We start from the raw sequence: 21210 nt of genomic DNA, 5'->3' as shown, positions 1-21210 counted from the left end.
GCAGATAGTGTTTGCTTGAAAAATCTCTATGATATAGCAGAATTTCCATAAGTAAATACATATACAGTTTGAGATCTACCTATGTGTGGATCTAAAAGATAACCTGCATCCGCATATCTAACTAATTGTGGACTTGATCCATATTGATAAAATAATCTCATATCAATCGTATCTCGGAGGTATCGAAGGACATGTTTAATACCATTCCAATGTCTTTGAGTTGGTGCGGAACTATATCTTACGAGTAAATTAACTGAAAATATAATATCAGGCCGAGTAAAATTTGCAAGATACATCAGGGCTCCAATTATATGAGATAAGGTATTTCAAGACTAAGAATTTCTTCATCATCTTCACAAGAACGAAATGGATCTTTTTGCACATCAAGTGATTGAACAACCATTGGAGTACTCAGGGGATGAACTTTGTCCATATAAAGGTGCTTTAAGACTTTATAGTGAAAAGTCTTTGCGTTGATTTATCTCAATATTGTGTACCAACTCTTTAAATGATGTAGTTGATAATGTTTTGATAAATAAATTCGCCATATTGATTCAAGATCGTTTTAACATTAAATTCACTACTCTTTTGGAGTTGTGCTCTTCTAAAATTTTTGTAAATAACATAGTTAATGGAGAAGTCATCAAAATTAAGCCGCCAACTTTCATATTAAAAAAAAAAAAAAACGATGGCAACCTTTTTAGACCAGACAAGCATTGTAGGATTTTACAACTCTTCTGGAACTGTCAGGCGTCGCAGGGCTATGATACTACATATCTTGTCTCTTGTAGAGAGATGCTTCATGAGAGACGTTGTGAAGCAATAGAGATGCTATATTCTTCCTTTTACTCACCTGAGGATGCTGCTCTTATGATAGGAGCAGAGATTCATTTTTTTGGAATGAGTTATTTTGTTATTGTTTCAGAATCAAGATTTCTTAGTGCTCAATATTCTACATCTGTTATGACTATGTCTCGGAGGTTATTAGCAAAAGTGAATGAGGTCAACCAACTCAATAATCAAATATTTTAAATGCGTTAGAAACTCTCTGCGAAGAGTCCTAAGAGCAAGAAACTAAAGGAGGAGAATAAGATGCTAAAACAGTATGCCCATGATCTTCAGCCATGTATAGAGGATCTAGAAAGAGAATGGGTTCAAATACAGGATTAGCAGCAACCGATATTTGAAGAAGTCCTATGACTTAAAGAATAAGGACAAGCTGCATTTAATCTCATCGTGAATATCTGAAAAAGTCCAACTTCTAAGCGAGTAGGGGCAAGCTGCTTTTAATTTTACAGCCTAGTAAATAACTGTAAGATATCTGTGTTTAGCGTATCCTCTATCAATATATGTAATTTTGTCTTGCTTTCATAATTTTCTCTATAAAAGAAATGTTTGGCTCATCTTCATTCGTATATCATCTTCTTCACTTTTCTATAATTAGTCTGCATTCTTACTCTGCAATCTCTCTCTGTATTCTTTCTTTACAATGACCTAGCAATCTTCTCATGACCAATATATGAGGTATTCTACACCTTATTCACCAGTTGTTTTTGCTTCTACCATAGGTGCTATAATACAATACAAAAATGATTTGACTAATAAGTCAGATGATGATGCTATCTACGAGCTTGTGAGTCTCAGCACCTGATACTCATAAACCATTGTTGCATTTTCTCAGCGACTACAATCCAAAACTTGTGAGGTTGACAAATTCAACGAGAAAATTTCTATCATTCAGCGACTTCTTCTGGAGTCCAACGTGAAGGTAGGAGCAATAAAGTAAGAGAATAAGAATTTAAAATCCTTACTTGACTCTTCTTTTCGATTACCTACTCGTTTAGAAAGAGATTCCATATAAATTTATGAAAAGTAAGATCATTTAAAGAATGAGGCAAATATTCTCAAATTTCTATAATTTTGTTTTGAGATAATAAAATAATATTTCATAAATATTTACATTGTGTTTCTATCTTCTGGTAGATGTTCTGTGTGATCCACTTTATTTCTCCTTTAATCATGCACATTTCTTACAAAATTGTAATATGAATCTGAAATACTAATTGCATTTAAGAGATGGTATTTCAGAACTAATAATTTCATCCATCTCTCTCTCGAAGCCGAAAGGGTTTCTTATTTATTTTTTAAATATGTGCAATTTTCATAAGCTCTTCTAGAGCCTAAATGACATTTAAATTATCTATATAAACTGCAATAAAAACTAATATACATACTGAAAATATATGAAAAATAGCTTGTTCTACATGCGTTTGGATTGTTTTAGATCATATAAGGATTTTTAAAACTTGATTGAATAAATATTTCAGGACCATATGCTTCATGCATTTCATATCTATTGATCTATATAAATATGCAGTTAATTATGCATACTCAAACTCTTGGTAACTATCAAGCTAATAAAAACCTTAATATAATTTCATTAACATCAAAAGCATATTAATATTATTTCTACGAGAAACTAACTCATGATTTATATATCACGTTTTCATTTCCTTTATATACATACCTACTGATAATCAACAAGCATCACCTCTTAAGTGTTTGGACTATAAGTCCATATGTATCACATTTTACTAGTGATATCATTTCTGCAGGAATTGTTTCTTTCTATTTTGACCAGTATTTTTATGTCGGCATTCTTCGACGGTTCTTAACTCACTTTCTTCATTACTTCTAATAATATCAAGTGCCATCTTATATAAAAATATATTATCGACAATGATTTTATTTCTATTTAGAATTTCTCCAATACTCATGAAATGTATCGAGATCTCATTATTTTCAGGTACTTGTCCCTCTTCAAGGGAAGAATCATGGAAACGCTCTTGAGGAGGTACTTTTCAGTAGTTTCCTCTTCAATAGCACCAATTTCTTTTCTTTGTGTTTTTCTCTTTCAGGATGCTTTATTTTTAGTTTCCCACGCTTTTAGACATGTCTTATGTTTATTAGCCTATTAAATTTTTTAATTGTCCTACGATGACTTCAATCCTCACTGGGATTTTAGCAACTATAATATGAGATATTTTTATCTTATTGCATCCATAAATTAATTATCATATGAAATTCTAGTTCATCTATGATAATCAAAATAACTTCGAATTATTTCATTTTATTTGTTTCAAGCAAATTTTTCTTTTTCGCTCATGGTGGGAAGACTTTATAGCAAAAGAATCTTCTGGTTCTTTTATAGACGTCCATGTGAAAATTATTCAACTTATCGTAATTTATTTCGGATGATCAAGTTAATCATGAAAAACATAAAAATATTTTGAATCATATTACTTTTGATGTATCATAATATTTGATTCAATAGTTGTATAATATCATCTCAAAGAGAAAGCTGATAGTTTTTCCAATACGAGTTTCTGGCCCGAAATCATAAAAGTGTTATAAAGATATTCATTATCATGTCTAAACTCTTGGTTTCTTTGAAAAAATGTAGCATTTGCTTATGGGAATGATATAAATTCAATACTATTCACTTCAGAGAATGATGTAGAACTAATAGGACATGATTAATGATTTCTTAACAAAAACTCATTATTTTGTTCAGCCACTAGAAGACAAGATATAAATTTAGAATATCTTGTGAACTTTCACACTTTATATTATTACTTCAGGAGCACATTCGAGACATTCATTTTAAACAGATATTCATTAGTGACTTTTTTCTACATAATTTCAATTATGTAACTTCAGGTGCATTAATCATAAAGAGCTTTTAGGAGGATCCCGATCTTTTGGTACACGTATCACTCACTTAAACTATCTCACAATATCAATTGATATTTTATTATGAGATACTCAATAAAATTATTAGTTTAAGGCGATCCTTTAGGGATGCTCCATTTTTATTACAAATGAATCTTATCATCAATAATTCATAACTAGTATAAAAAATAAATAGAATTTGTACATAGACTATGTGAATAAAAATTGACCACAGATATAACTAAAATGTAAATTATGAAAATTTTAATTCACCATAGATAATATTCCCCATAGATATAATTGAAAAATAAATTATTGAAATATTAATTTACCATAGATATAACTGAAATGTAAACTATGGAAATATACGTAAAATTTTATCAAATAATAATAAGTAATATAATCTTTAATATTCACTTTGGAGATTGCAAATAATATATTGAAAAGTTTACTTGAAGTAGAAAACCACTAGCTTTAGAATCAACAGAGCCTCATCCTGATAACGTGTTATAAAAAAAAAATGATATTGCAAGAGAAAGAATTGTTATTCAATAATAAAAACATTGAACTTATACAAGTGAATAATACTCATATATATAGGAGTACAAAGACGATTTATGTATAGCTTAAATCATAATTGATGGCTAAGGTCGGTCATAATTGATGACTAAAGGTGGTCATACAAGTCGGTTTATAACAATTTATTATTTTTAACTAACTCACTCCTACGTGGAGGGAGATCTAAAATTCAAGGGTATGTAGTAACATTATTCTGAATATTGCTTAGGAAAAAGGAAAAAGAAAGTAGAATTTCTGAGTAGGATCGCAGTACTACTCAATCAGGTGTCGAGAGTTTGAGTAGGAATATTACTAGTTTAACCTTTGATGGGCCTAGGTTGATGATGAATATGCATGCATGTATATATAACATTAATTTCCATGCAGTGCTTCTGGGTTAATGTCATGTTAGTGGCCTGCTATTACTGAAGCCCAATTCTAGAATCAAGGAAAATTCCTCATAATATACCATCATACCAATTTTAGTTATCCCGCATTGAAAATTTTGGTCCTGACTTTCCTTCGTTAGTGAAAGTCTCCTCTCGAGCTAGTGCTTCGTCGAAACCAGAGGTGGTGGGGTAGTGTTATTCACTTAGTTCTGTCAACGTCTTACAATGCCAATTGGGGAGGGAATCCGGATGGAAGGTCTAGAGGATTTGTGGAGGAAGTTCAGGTTGACAGAGGATTTGTGGAGGAAGTTCAGGTTGACAGAGGAGGAGAAGGTGATAAAAGTTGATAGAAGTGGGAGTGAGGAAATATGACGAAAAGGAGAAAAAACTTGATTGGGAAGGTTTGCTTCGACCGTGTGGTGGGAAAGGAACTAATTAGTAACATAATCGCAAAAATATGGAGGATTAGCAAGAGGGCTTCCTTCCAAGAAGATGAAAAAAATACGTTTGTTATTACTTTTGGGACACGCGCTGATATGCACAGAATCCTTGAAGGCAAATCATGATTTTTTGATAATGCATTGTTTCTACTCTTGCCTTGTGATAGAATCATGCGACCAGGAAAAATAGTGCTTGATCATGAAGTATTCTAGATGCAAGTTCACAACCTACCTCTGGGTTGCATGTCTATGGAATGGGGCAGCTAGATTGGAAGTTCTATGGGACTTGTCATAGAAGTTGATGTTGAAGATGATGGCATAGGGTGGGTGAGGTGTTTACGTGTTAAGGTTGAGTTATTACTGAGTAAGCCCATTGCTAGGGGCCGATTCATTAATGTTTAGGATTCAAAGCATTGGGTTCATTTTTGTTATGAGAAATTGCCCAAGATTTGCTTTCAATGTGGTTGGATCCTTCATGGAGAGTAGGGATGTCAATCTAACTAAGTGGGCCAAGGGGAAGAAGCTACTGCTTCAGATTTATAGTTTGGGCCTTGGCTTCGTGCTAAAGGAATTCCTAGGGGTTGCTCTTATTCGCCTAGAAATGGCATTTGAGAGGGGGGAAAGGTCACGGGAAAAGAAGGTGGTTAGGTGGAGGTGGAGGCTTCTAAAAGCAGTTTGGCAAAAGGGTGCGCGGCATGCAAAGGGTCTGGACGAGGGGCAGCCTAGCACTGCCTTTCCCCATTCACATAAACCTACGACCATAAAAAGGGGAGGCAATCTAGTAGCTAGATGCGAGGGACAATTTTCAGTGGATTTAGAGGAAAGAATGGAAGTGACTGAAACTGATATCCCCTCTGTCTCAAAAACAAATTCCCACCCATAATCTTTACTCAAAGTTTTTGGCAGTACTTTCACCCCCAAGTCGTATTGGGCCAGGGGAAGGAAATGGGCCTTTTTGTGCATCAGGGCCATCTTTTGAACATCTGGGGCCCAAGGGCCTGGTTCCCATCGTTCTAACGGCTAGTGCATAAGTAACTAAAGTGGTGGAGAATCCAATTTCTACTCTAATTCCTTTGAGGCAGGGGGAAGGACGTAGATGGAAACGCCATGCTGAGGAGAAATCTGTTGCTCTTTCTATGTTCACTTGGTCTCATGAGGAAAAATGCACTGTAGAGGTAAACAATGCTAGCTCTTTTCCTTTAAAAAAATCTAGAAAATCTCATTTTGTTGATAAGTTGAATGACAGTGATCATCATTTGGAATTGGTGGTGGTTGCAAGTCGGCCCCACTAGAAAATATGAGGATCCTAAGTTGGAACTATCAGGGGCTTGGGAACCCCTGAACAGTTCAAAACCTTTGCTTGTTTGTAAAGGAGAAGATGCCCGATGTGGTCTTTCTTATGGAGACGAAACTGTCTTATGCTAAAGCTCACTGTATTACTAAGAGATTCAAGTTTGATGGTTGTATTGTAGTTGTGGCAATAGGGAGGAGTGGAGGTCTTATGCTCTTATGGAAAAAGGAGGATCTCTTAAATTTGATCAATTATTCAAATGACCACATTAATGTAATGGTGAATGATGAGCAATGAAAATTTAAATGTTTCCTGACTTGTTTTTACAGGCACCCAGTTTTGAACTTAAGGAGGCAGACTTGGGAGTGACTATCATCCTTCAAGCTTGAGAAGGGAGGATGGGGAGTTATAGGAGATTTTAATGAGGTGCTTTTTAAGTAAGAAAATGTGGGGGGAGGAAGGGGGGGGGGGGGGGGGGGGGGGGGAGGGGAGGGGGCAATCCTAGAAGTGAAAAATTAATGTTCATGTTCATAAACATGATAGAGGAGGGAAACCTTATTGACTTGGGATGGAAAGGTAAAAAGTTTGTTTGGTGTAACTGTTATGAAGATGAGTCTTTTACCAAAGAAAGACTTGATAGAGCTGTTGCTAACTCTCTATGGAGAATAAAGTACTCTGATGTTTCAGTGGAGACTATACCAGCTATTGGCTTTAATCACAACCCAATACTACTGCAATGCAATATTGAGAGCTGCTCAGCTCGCAGCTTTCATACTTACTTCAAGTATGAGGTAAGTTGGAATAAGGAGGATGGTTGCAGTGTTGTAGTTTCTGAAGCTTGGCAAAGTAGAAATGGGAAGAGAGGTTTGGATAGGGTGATAAGTAAGCTGGATACAACAAGGTGATAAGTAAGCTGGATACAACAAGAAATGGGCTTAAACAGTGGAGTAGGAATATGGTTAGGGAGAGAACCCTAGCTATTTGTGAAAAGTCTCCGCTTTTGAGTATGTTATAGAGAAGAGGACTTGGAAACATGCAAGAAAAAAGAAAGGTTATAGTAGGAACTCGACTTTTTGTTGGACCAAGAAGACACAAGGTGGGGGCAAAGAGCAAAGAGATATTGGTTGATAGGTGGAGATAGAAATACAAAGTTTTACCAGAGAAGGAAAAGAAACACCATCAACAGAGTTATTGATATGGAGGGTTCATAATTGATTGAGAATGATGATACAGCTACAAGTTTTAAGAGATGCTTTTCTTCAGTTTTCCAGTCTTCACAGCCCAATTCAATTTGTATTGAATAGTGTCTTCTTGGGATAGAACCAAGGCTCACAGCTAAGATGAAACAACAATTGGAAAAGGGCTTTATAGTGAAAGAAGTGGAGGTGGCACTCAAGCAAATGTCTCATTTCAAGTCTCCAGGACCTAATGGGTTTAGTGATGGATTCTATCAAGAACACTGGAAGATAGTGGGTCAAGATGTAACTCAAGCTGTACTGGACTTCTTAAAAATATGGAAATTTCTAAGGGATTTAAACCACACTCACCTAGCTTTAATACCCAAGGTAAGCTCCTCAAACTCAGTACATGATTTTAGACCAATCTCTCTTTGCAATGTTGTCTATAAATTGATTTCAAAAGTATTGGCAAATAGAATGAAAGGAGTGTTGGATCAGGTGATTTCTTGGAACCAAAGTGCTTTTATCTCAAATAGATTGATAACTGACAACATTATGGTAGGCTATGAGGTATTTCATACTATGCAATCAAAACAAAAAGGGAAGGAAGGTCTATGGCAATTACGTTAGATATGTCAAAAGCCTACGATAGGGTTGAGTGGGAGTTCCTAGAGGCTTTGATGCTTAAGCTTGGTTTTTGCAAGAGATGGACTAATTTAATGATGGAATGTGTCAAGTTAGTCTCTTATTCTGCTCTCATTAATGGGGTTCTAGTGGAGGTTATATTTCCCTCAAGAGGATTGAGACAAGGTGACCTTTTATCACCTTATCTATTTTTAATTTGTGCTAAAGGTTTTAGTTCTCTTCTGTACAAAGCTGAATTGAGTGACCTTATCAAGGGAGTGGCAGTGACAAAGATCAATTACTTACTCTTCGCTGGTGATTCTATTATATTATGTAGAGCAAAGTTGGTTGAGTGGTATTTGATTCATGACATCTTGGTCCAATATGAGAAAGCATCAGGCCAAACTTTAAACAAAGAAAAAACCAGAGTTTTTTTCAGCTCAAATACGAGGGTGGACACTAAGGATTTCATTTTGCAGCAGTGAATGGTTCAAGGTGCAATAATTATATCTTAGCCTCCCTACTATGGTAGGGTGGTCTAAGTATAATACTTTCAGAAGTTTAAAGGAGAAGATATGGAAAAGGATTAATAGCTGGAACACAAAGTTCTTATCCTTATCTGGGAAGGAAATCCTCATAAAGAGTGTCTTGCATGCAATTCTAGTTTCCTCAATGAGTGTCTTTAAGCTACTAGTTTTGCTCTTAAAAGAGATTGAATCACTCTTTGCTAGATTTTGGTGGCTCCATACAGGAGTAGGGAAAGGTATTCATTGGAAATCCTGGGAGTCTTTGGGTTTAGTAAAAAACCATGGGGTCTTGGGCTTTAGGTTTCTCAACAGCTTCAATAGAGCCCTTCTTGCCAAGTAAATATGGAGAATGATTAAGGATCCTAATTCATTCGTTACTCAAGTGTTTAGACAAAATTATTTCCAAAACAATGATTTAATGGATGCTAAACTAAGAGGTTCCCCTTCTTTTATATGGAGAAGCTTATGGTCTAGTTTGGGCTTGGTAAAGGAGGGAATTGTTTGGAGGGTGGGGAATGGAAGAATCATCACAATATGGAAGGACAAGTAGTTACCTAGTCCTGTGACCTACCAGATTCATACTCCCATTAACACTTTAGACCCTGAGACAAGAGGGGAAGTTTTAATTGATGAAGGTAGCAGATCCTGGAAGAAAGATTTGGTCAACAATTTTTAGTGAGGATGAAGCAAAGCTTACATGCTCTATACCAATTAGTAGTAAAGGGTCATGCGATAAATGGATATGGGTAGCTTCAGCAAGAGGTAACTTCTCTATTAGTGCTTACTTCTTGGAAACCATGCTGCTGCAGTAGTGTAGGTGAAACTTCATCAAGTGGGGGCGATAAAGGGATATGGAAAGAAGTATGGCAACTAGAAGTCCCAGGAAAGGTAAAACTGCTAATCTAGAAATGTCTCAATAATATTCTCCTCATAAAAGATAATCTTTGTAGGAAGAACATAATTGAGAATAATCTATGCCCAATTTGTGTCACAGAGATAGAAACACCAGTGCATGTCTTATGGGAATGTCCTGCAGTAGCAGATGTTTGAGGTGGGATCGCCAGTTTTAGGAAATGGACAAGGCACTTCTCTGATTTTTGGTTGTTGTTGGCGGATATGTTGGTGGAATTGAATTAGGAAAGTCTTGAACTGGCCTCAATGTTGTTCTATCACCTATGGGTTAGGAGGAATGCTTCTGTTTTTCAAAACATGCTTAAGAAACCATCTATAGTTGTTGCAATGGCTTAGGCAGACCTCTCTTTGTATAAGGAGGTCAACCTTAATAGCATTAACAGAGTAGAAGGGAGCCACAGGAGTGGACTTGGTTAGTCATGGATGCCACCTAAGTGGACTTATTTTAAAGTGAATTTTGATGCAGCTTTCGACAAATACAATGGTAGAATGGGAATGGGGATTATCATAAGGGATCTGAAGGGGGCTTGCAAGCGTGTTTGACAGCTTTGAAGGAGCATGTTTCCTCTATCTTTCAAGCAAAACGTTCTGCCCTCCATAGAGCTATGGAACTTTGCATCAAATTAGGTTTGCATCAAGTAAGTTTTGAAGGGGATGCTAAAGTTGTTGTTGATGCTGTCATCTCTAAAAATGAAGATAACTCTTGGCTCGGTTAGGAGACAGAGGATTTGTAGCAGCTGATGGTGGCAAACTCTGCCTCACAACTTTCTTTGGTGCATAGATCTACTAAAATAGTTGCTCACACAATAACTAAGTTAGCAATTAGTGATAATAGTCAAAAAGTCTGGTTAGAAGATGGTCCTATTGAGGTAAAAAATTCCATTATGGATGATTTAGTTTGTATGGTTTCTAGTTTATCTCATCAATGAAATTGTTATTCCCTTTAAAAAAAAAAAAATTCTAGAATCAAGACGATCGATCGACAATACATTGTACGTAGCTAGGTTCAAGCTGAATGAAATTAAATAGGGTGAAGCAAAAAAAATTACTACTACTAAATTAATATTCATTATTTTTAAAGGAAACATGATTTTAATAGTTTGAGAGTTTTTAAAGAGACAACAATAGGGGGAGTAAAGTCAGATTTCATGGATTACATAAAGAGTCAAACCTAAGAAGCATGCAACTTATCAACTAGGTTGGAAAGGGATCAAAGAAATAACGGATCACATAATTAGCATTGAAGACCTCAATCTATCATGAAAAGAGTACAAGTCCAAAGGGAAGCTAAATGTTGCATCAAATTTAGGCAAAATCTTGTAAAGACCCAACTTTTGTGTTGGCTTGATCAATGTCCACAAGATGCAAAACTGAGCCTGCCTTGGCTGATCAATGCGTGCCTCAAATCTAGGCGGTTGGCACTTTTGATATTAGACTTTAGTTAGGAAAATAACCATTCTTCTAGATAACTACCAAAAGAATGGGAAATGTTGTTGATAAGGTCGTGGGTCTCAAAATGAAAAATTTTGAAGGGAAGCGATGGAGAGCTTGGGCTAGTCATGGATGAGCTAAGGGAGGTTGGAGAAGCCAATGGCAGTGGTTGGTTTCTGTGGGTGGTGGTTGGAGGCCAAAATGAACAAATTAGAAATGGAGATAGAGGGGTTTCAAAGGGGATTGAAGCCCGCTGAGGATGGGTGGGTTAGGTAGCTGGAGGGTCGCTAGTGATGTGGTGAGAAGATGGTAGCAAACGGTGGAGGCACGACTGCACTGGAGATCTAAGAGGGCACGGCTTGAAATCATGTGTGGGGGAGAAAGGCAACGTGGGTGGGGTTGATGATGGAGGGGGGTGGTCACCGGCCAATGGGGAGGAGAATGGGAGGGGTAGTGATGAAGAACGACAACACACATCGGCACTTTGGTGGAGAGAAAAAACGCATGGGGAAGAGAAGGGGAGAGTGGTTGTGAACAGGACGGAAAGCAGGGGAAAAAGGAAAAGAAGGAAAAATAAGAGAAGGAAAAGAGAAAAAGGGAGAAAGAAAAAGAGAAGAAAAAGATAAAGAAATGAGATCCAGTATTTTCATCTTGTGTCTCAAAACTAATCCAATGAAAATGATTTCAAAACGACAATTTAAATAAAATAATTTAAATATAGTGACTAAATAAAATAAAATAATAAAATCCAACAATAAAATAATTTAGAATAAAAAGCAATGTAATTAATGAACAATATTTAATAACAATAAAACACATTGAATTAAATTTAATAGTTAAAAGTTGTAAAATAATACCATTTAAATCATCTAAAATTCAAAACAAGAAAGCCCATGATTTTAATAAATGAAATAAGTATTTAATTAAAATACACATAAATACGGGGTATCACATAGCCGCCCATGTATTTTCAATTAGGGTTTATTTTACAAGGCCCTGTATTTTCGGCTAAGGGCTCTTTGGGGAGACATCATTTGGGCTAGGGCTGGACTTTGACTCTGGTGAAGTTGGAAGAGTCAACTCCGATAGGAGTCAGAGCAAAAGTTTTACTTCGACTCCGATTCTGAACGGATTCGGAGTTCGACTTTGATCAGAGTTCGAAACTCTGATCGGAGTATGATTGGGCTAAGGCCCATCTCCGAAGGCTCATGGCCTATCCAAGGCCCAACCACCTAATTGACTTCCAATTTTAAAAAAATGCTATAAAAAAATAAAAATACTTAAATACAAAAATAATGTGTAAAGCTAATATATTTGGCAGCGGGGCAAATATATTTTCTCAGGAACTCACTGGCATACTCAAGTGAAGGATATCAAAAGTACAGTCTCTCCATAGATAGTGAGGTTTTTGTACTAGAAGATATATAATTGACTTCTTGAAGAGATTGTAAATTTTAAAGCTGGGACTTGGGGTACAGGTTGCTCATCCTCAAGCAAAAATGTTTAAATTAAAAAATTATGGTTTTGACATGTGGAAATTATTGGACAGTCTTGAAATAAATTATTGGTCATTAATGAATGGAGCAGATTTACCACCGCCAAGATGTAAAATATCAAAGAAAAGGTGTGCAAAATTGCAAATCACGTGCACTTACATTGGATTGCTTATCCCATAGATTGCAAATTCTAATTCCATGAGATTCTTGAGCTTAAGTGCTATAACAAATGTATCAATTTCAAAAAGCTTGAAAACTTACACAATTCTATCAAAAAATTAGGCAAAAAAATACTACATTGCAAGGTATGTAAGCAATACAGATGTTATCTTTTTTTCCCATTTCCCCCTTCTGTTTGCTCACTTTGTGCCAAATTGAGTAAGTAGCTCATCAATCAACTTGCTATTCACCATCAATTGAAATAGTATCATCTTATTATCTCCTAATATGACTTCTAATAATTGACAAAGTGAAAAATAATATAGTTTTCAAGCAACTCATAGTGTCAATTTCACAAACATATTCCGAGCATTAGATTATTCCATTTCTATTCACTCTATTGTGTTCCTATCCACCATAATTTGTATAGCATTCAATTTTTCAATTACAATTAAAATTACAAGCATTCAAGTAACCCAACAGGCAACAAATATATAAATGTAAAGCATCAAATATATTGTGTATAATCCAACATTTCTATTTTGTTCCGATTGGACTAGTGATCACTCCATAGAATTTAGGGCTCCGACTCCACTTACTATAAGTTATGGTGTGAAGGCATCCAACTAACCTCAAGGGAATATAGTGGGCCTATGCTCGTGATGACGGCAAGACAACATTGGACAACAGATGGGGCACTGGGCTGGAATGGCTAATAGAGATGACTCAGACTTAGAGGCAGAAGATGGGAGTTTGCTTCAGTGAGGGGATTCGGGAAGAAGGAAGGAAGAAGGGGGGGGGGGGGGTTCCTGCTATCTGATTCCATTTGCTATCTAATTCTACCCCTCTTGAAGATTCCCCTTGTACCACCTTTGATCTTTCTTGTTCTTGGTAATAAGCACTTTTAACACTGAACAAGTCTTCATTTAAAGGACCCCATATCAGTTTATCCTCAATATCCCTTCTGCTCAAAGGAATGCAGCATATTTGATCAACTTCTTCTTTCATAAATATAGTTCTTATTAGTTTATCATTCTATTCCTTCTTTTCCTCAAGCATGAGTTCACTGACCTTAGCATCCTCCATTCAATATCGCAATTGGAGAATGCACACAAAATGAAGATGGAGTGGACAACCATCTTTGACCCAAATTTGGATTATGTTACCATTTCCCACCTTCCACCTTAGTCTCTCTTTGAGGAACCCTAAAGAACTCCACACACTTCTCCATATCAGTGAGGGTGTATAGCCCAGTTTTGCCTCCAGCAATGAGGAATTTCTAAAGTACTTTTCCTTATAGGTCTTGGCAGTTAGAGAAGAAGGATTCTACAACATTCTCTAGCCTTGTTTTGCTAACAAAGCTTAATTGAAATTCTCTAGGTCTCTAAACCCCAAACCTCCCTTTCCTTTTGATTGCCCCATTTTCTTCCAACTCCTCCATTGGATACAACTTTCTCTTTGTTGATTGCCCCACTAGAACTTAGTTAGCATTCCATTAAGTTCTTTGCAGAGCTTCTTTGGTAGCTTGCATACACTTATGGTGTATGATGGAACAACTTGCAAGAGGTGGAAATTCAATTAATGTACTGAGGAGGAGGCCTTTGGGCTCCCGACTCCCATTCAGTTTCCAACGGTTTAGTTCTCGAGGCCATCTATCTCTCCCATGAGTGCATGTCTCCTCGGCTCCTATGGCTTTCCCGTTTCCCAATGATTGATTGGACATGCTAGTTGCACGTCTCCCATTTATTAAGAAACTCATTGGTCCGTGCTTCCCACATGCCTGACATGACTGTTGCCACCCATGCTGATTGCTTTGGTTGGGATTCCCGAACCATTTTGTTGGTGTCATTACTGTCCATGCCACTTCATTTCCCACGCGTCTTCTAGTCTCCTTCGACTATATAAAGCCTTCCCCCATCTCTATTTTCCTCATTTTTGTCTCTCCCTCTCTCTGCGCTTCCTTCAACTATTGAACCTCCGTTGCGTCGTTGCTCCTCCTCAAATTTCCTCCTACCGCCATGCCTTCCTCCCCTTCTTGACCCATTTTTTCCTTCTCTACTTCCTAGACTCTTCTTCACCACCCTTTTCCTCTGCTTCCCGAATCTCTCCTATCACCTCTAGTTACTCTCATGGCCCTTAAAGCTCCTTCTGAGTCTGTCCCAAAGTTTTTGCAAGGAACTACTGGATTTCATAAGTTACCAGTGCGGGCCTTTGAATTTTAGGACCAAATACGACCTTCCCTGCTCAACCATTCAAGAGATTCCACGTGTGGGGGAACATGTGGTCTCCTTCGATGGAATGGCATCTTGGGCGACCCTCTACCCTATAATGTTTTCGAATGGCATGCGGCTCTCGTTCTGCTGCCCTATCTGAGAAGTTCTCAACTACCTGGGGTTGGCCTCGCTCAGCTCCGCCCTAACGCTTGGCAACTACTAACATCTAGCTACGTCATCTTCCAGAAGGCCCTTATCAGAACTGTCGAGAAGAATCCTTAATAGTGTACCTCATCAATCGTCTACCAGGGAGCATGTGCAGTTTCCAGGCCCAAATTGCTAGTTGGAAGATTGCTACACTAGAGTAGTGCCATTCAAGCATTAAGGACTACTCCCAAAAATTCTTTTTTTTGCAATGGGCTTTGGTTGGGAATACCCTGAGAGGGAGGCAGTCCACCAGGCATATTCCATCCGGACGGTATGGGGGTTCCTTCCTTCCTCAGAGAGCCTGTGCCTTAGGCTGAATCAAAGGGAAGAGGCCCGGCTGGAAGCCATGATAGCTTGGGCAAAAGCCCACCTTGATGAGTTGCTCACCGACATGGCCCTCTCTGATGAAAATATTCAGGATTACTTATCTGAGAATATATATGAAAATATTATGACAATATATCCTCATCAGCAAAATGAAAATAAATCAATATATGCATCTTAAGAAATATAGGGCAAGATGTGAAACAGGTTTATTCAATTTAAAATACATGTAACTTGTCTGAGATTTACCTAGAAGAAAATAGTATTTGCATGAGCAAGTCAAATAGAATGCTAGCTAAAGCAGCTGCATCTACAACTAGGATATATGGCATATATGAAAAGTAGTCCTCTGTGCAAATAGTAGATACGTGATGTATGATCATGAACATAAATTTCAATCAGTACCAACTTTCTCTTTGATCTAGCAATCCAAGCATCTAATTATAACACTTAATTCTAGCTAGGACATCATTGAAAAAATTATTCCATAGCAAAATTGACCTAAGATATACTTCCTATAAGACCCAACAACATTTACTATTGTTGGGTCTACAACTCTTTACTCTTGAATCTCTTGGCACATATATTTCAACCCAATTAGTTGCATTTTTTTTTTAGTTTGAGATGACATATTTCATTCCCAAAATATTAGAACACAAACTTTATTATATCTAAACACCATCTTATACATTTTACAAAATTCATATACTCTTTCCAAACTACATAATAATATTAGCCTACAAAATATTTCCAAGAACAAAACCTATAAAATATAAACATCAAGCCTACACCAAGCATCCAAAATATGTAATAAATAATATTATAACAATAAAGAACAATGTATGTAACCAATAAACAAAACAACATTTATGGCAACAACAAGATTTTATATATTTCAAGAAAACTAAAAACAAGAATAAAATCTATTAAGTATACCTCATATACAAACCAAAAAAGCTGATTTTTGGTTGCCAAACATCCCCTATAAGAACAAAAAGGAAAAACATTAGTAGAGCCTTTCGGACATTGTTGACTATTCAAACAAGTTAGAAAACGTTCAAATGGTAAAGTTTTTAAAAATTAATGCGTTCCAGATTCCGGTCAAATTTCACTAAAATTTAACTGTTTGAATGATAACTATTCACTTTCGAATGGAAACTATTCCCATTCGAACATAACCAAACTTCATTCGAACGAAAACGATTCATGTTCCAACAACATTTTTGAATTGAAAAGAAAATGGTGCGCTCTACTTCTTGAACAATACTTGGTTGAAATTTGCGTTCGAATGAATATGATACCATTTGAATGAATTTAAAATAGTTTGAATGCGAATGTTTTAAAGGGCTACCCTTCATTCGGTCATGGCGGAGTGTAAGAATTAGGTAATACTTCTATCCCTTCCATGTTTTTGAATTATGTGGAACCGCTCGACCTTTATATAAGGGAACTTAGAGATCAGATAGCTTCCCTAATAAAGCAAGAATTGATTCAGGATCCCAAATTTATGAATCATGAGATCGAATTCGATCTTGATGAAGCCCCATTGATCATCAGTCTCATCTGTGTAAGAATTAGGAATTCCTCTTCCAACTCGTCCAAGAATGTAGTTGCAATTATTTGAACACATTATCATGGTTCAAGTAGATTTCTTACCATTTGAACGGAAAATCACTTTTGAATATTATCGTTTAAATGATAAATGACTGTTCAAAAAGTAATTACAATTCAAGCTAGTTTTTGGATGGAATTTGGATTTCATACCTAAGAGTGACTTTTAGGAGTGAAAAAAAATTCGTCCCAAAAGAAATTCACCCTTAAAAGTCAAATTTGTTGTAGTGGAGTGAGCTTATTGGAACTTTAACATGGAGTAAGAATGATTCCACACATGGTCTCTATTGCATGCTCAAGAAAAATTTATGTACCAAATATATCAGTTTCCATCACCCTCTATCAACGTCAATTAGTTCCTTTACTTTGGCTTCCTTACCCAGCCTTTTCATAAGTGACTGAATTTTGTAAGTAACAGATCAAAGTCACCAACCACTTATCATGCCAAATTCTAATGTTTTCCCATTTCTCACTCTACTTTGTTTCCAAATTTTAGTAGATCAAAAGAGCCCCATACTTCAGAATTAAAAGTTCTTGCTCTTGTCTCTCTTTTAGATTGTTGTTTTCCTCCCAAGAGCTCCAGTGATCATGGAAGCCATAGTCCTGTCTTCATACAGGTTAGAGTACAAGGTGCTTTTCCATCATGGAAGAAACCTTAGAAGATTATGTTAGAGGCTATTATTGTCAGAACAAGAAAAAGAGGAGATTTTAGTGGAAGAGAGGAAACAAAACAAAGGGGAGAGCATTGCTTGCTGGTATCTTTACTCACAGATTAGCAGTACAACTGTGAGGCTTTCAAGCAAACCTTGAACAAAATATGGCGTCATTTGAAGAAGATTTGGGTAAAGGAATTTGGCTTTTAAACTCTTACTATTGGAGTTTGAAGATCAAAGGGAGAAGGCCATGGTGCAATGCAAGGGGCCTTGGTCTTTTGATAGGAACCTGGTCTTGATGCAACATTTTGAAGGCCAGTTACAAGCAAACAAAATAAAGATATCAAAGGTAGCATTTTGGATTAGATTATATGATTTTCAATTGGATGCTATGAATGAGAGGGTGGTGAGAGTGATTGGGAACAGTTTTGGTATGGTGGAGGAGATTGATGTTGAGAAGGATGAAGTTGCATGGGGTAGTTTATCAGAGTTAAGGTCAATTTGGATGTTATTAAACCACTGAAAGATTATGAAAGATTACTCATAGAGTTTGTTGGGTTTGGTTGACGTATGAAAGATTACCAACTTTCTATTATGCATTTGGTAGGTTGGGTCATAGTCATAGGGATTGCAGAGGCTGGTAGAATGATCTAGGAAGAGAGCCTTCCTTTTGGTACATGGCTGCGAGCTAATGGTTTTCTTGGAAACATGTACCGCTAGCGTGATCAGCAGGCTGTGCAGGGTAGAGATCCACCTGTAACGGCTCCAAATCAGCATTCAAAAGAATTAACAAAAAATTAGGAAGCAAAAGGAGCATATTCAAAACCTACAATTATGGGTATTCATGGTGGGGGCACAAATAAAGGGTGGGAGAATTTAAAGGAAGGCTCGAACCAGGTAACTGATATGGAACTTAATGCTGGATTAGTGAAGCAAAAATGGGTCATTTCAAACAATGTTGAATTACCTTATAGAGGAGAGGAGGGCTTGCAGAAGGGAAAATGTAATGCTGATATGGCAAATAAGACACGTCCATCTGAAGAGAGTGAACACAACAGAAACTTGACTAATGAGGCCCAAAAGAAAGGCAAAGGTTTGGCCCATGATGCAATAATTTTATCTAAGGTGGCTGTTAGTTTGGACCAATCAACTAAGGGAAACTGGCAGAGGCTAAGAAGGATGGCTAGGAAAGGTGCTGTTTATCAGAATTCAAAAAGTGCAATGAAGAGGAAGGGCTTAAGGGAGGAGAACATGAGTCAAGCTCTTTACCTGAAGCTAAGTAAAGAAAGGTTATGGAGTCTAATAAGATATCAACTACAAGAATGGTGGAGGCTGAAATTCAGTCCCGCAGGGAGCCATGAAACTACGAAGTTGGAATTTACATGGGTTTGGAAACCCACGTGGAATTCGTGCCCTTCGTGATTTAGTCAAGAAGGAAGTTCCTGACTAAATCACGAAGGGCACAAATTCTTTTTAACGTGGAATCCTTTTTAATGATGCTTTGCTTGCAAAACAAGGGTAGAGAATAATGCAAAATGAGGGTAGCCTACTTCATAAAATATTCAAGGCTTGATACTTTCCTAAAACAAATTTTTAGACATCAAGTCTTGGACATAACCCATCTTATGTGTGGAGGGGAAATATGGTCAGTGAAAGACAAATTTCTTCAGGGATATAGGTGGAGGGTTGGAAATGGAAAAATTATAAGACTATGGGAAAATCACTAGGTTCCAGGTTTCAAAAGTCTACAATAGATAGGGGTGGTAATTAGCAGAAATGACAAAAAGTGGAGGATCTAATAGATCATAATACTGGTTGGTGGGATATGCAGAAAGTAAGAAGTTTATTGCCCCCTGAACCTACTGATGCAGTTTTGAAAATCATTCTTAGCTCATGAAAACATGAAGATAAGTTAATATGGGATATGGAGAGGAATGGATGCTTTAGTGTAAGAAGTGTTTATAAAATGTTTAGAAAGTTGAACTTAGAACCAGCAGAGGGGGAAAGCTCTATAAGAAATGCTAATAAGAAACTATGGAAGGATATTTGGAGTATGAAGGTTCCTCATATGGTTAAGATATTCACTTGGAGGGTATGCATTGAGGCTCTTCCCAGAAGAAGCAATTTGAAAAGAAGGAAAGTAGTTGAAGATGCAACATATCAGCTTTGTTCTTTAGAAATAAAAAGCACAACATATGCCCTTTGTCACTATCAACTAGTTACAGATATGTGGAGTAAGCAGTTTCCTCATAAGATTTCAGGGAGATGGTTGCTTGAGTACAAGACAGTTACTATAAAGATGAGTTGGAGAAATTATTTATGATAGCTTGGGCATGTTGGTACAAAAGAAACCAATGGGTTTTTGAAGATAAACAGATTAGACTAGAAGAGGTAATCAACCATGCTCTTTCTTTGCATAAGACCTACAAAATAGTTAAAGTTCTCAATTGAATCAGCATTCAGAAGATATCTAAATGACAGTTACCTCAACAAGGAATGACAAAACTCAATTTGGATGAGGTAGTTTTTCATGCTGAGGGCAATGCTAGGGTAGGGCTCATCTTAAGAGATTGGGAAGGGAAGCTTTTAATGGCAGTGAGTAAGAAAGAAATTGTTGTGATGGAGCCTTTGGAGATTGAACTGATAGCTATAATGAGAAGATTGTAATTCTGCATTCCTCTTGGTCTTCAGTTTTTATGCATAGAAACAGATTCTTCGTTACTAGTACAAGAGATAACCAGTTCTAATCTGTCAATTCTATGTATAGGAATGTAGTAGTAGATATCAAGTAGCTAAAGAGTAGATTTCAAAGTTGTTTAATTCTGCACATCAAAGGAGAAGCCAATGAATTTGCACACAAACTAGCAAGGTTTTTTGGAAATGTTATTGACACAAATGTATGGTGGGATTCTGTTCATACTTGTGTTCAACAAGTCCTATGCACTGATTTACAATTGTAATGATGTTTGGCAATTAATGAGAAGTGTTTTCCTAAAAATAAAAAATAAAAAATAAACAAATAGCCCCATACTTGAGGGAGAAGGCGGACATCCTAACTTGGCTTTCAAGTGGTTTCCTCCACCCTAGCCATTAGGAACTGTGTAAACAATTAAGAGATCAATCGCCACCCTTGCTTGGCAATAGCTATGTTCAAAGGAAAAATGCTACAGCTATATAAGGATTTGTGAAATTACAAACTGATGCGACTTAATTATGTAATATATTAGATTGTAAAATTACTTTTATTATAAAGTAAATCTAATTTATTACATAAAAACATGTTAGTTTTTGAGTTTATTTTTGTAAAATCTTTTTACGGATGATCACTTCTCACATTAAAATTCTCCAATTTGATCCTGGCCTACATCCCATACCTTCGTTAGTAATTTCATTTTTCATGGAACCCAAGTTTTTTCATTACAACTTCTAGAAACTCCCACTCCACCCTACTATAATTTTTCAACG

The sequence above is a fragment of the Carya illinoinensis genome, chromosome 3, assembly GCF_018687715.1.
Source record: "Carya illinoinensis cultivar Pawnee chromosome 3, C.illinoinensisPawnee_v1, whole genome shotgun sequence".
NCBI classification, from domain to species: Eukaryota; Viridiplantae; Streptophyta; class Magnoliopsida; order Fagales; family Juglandaceae; genus Carya; species Carya illinoinensis.
Note: the sequence above shows the minus strand (reverse complement) of the source record.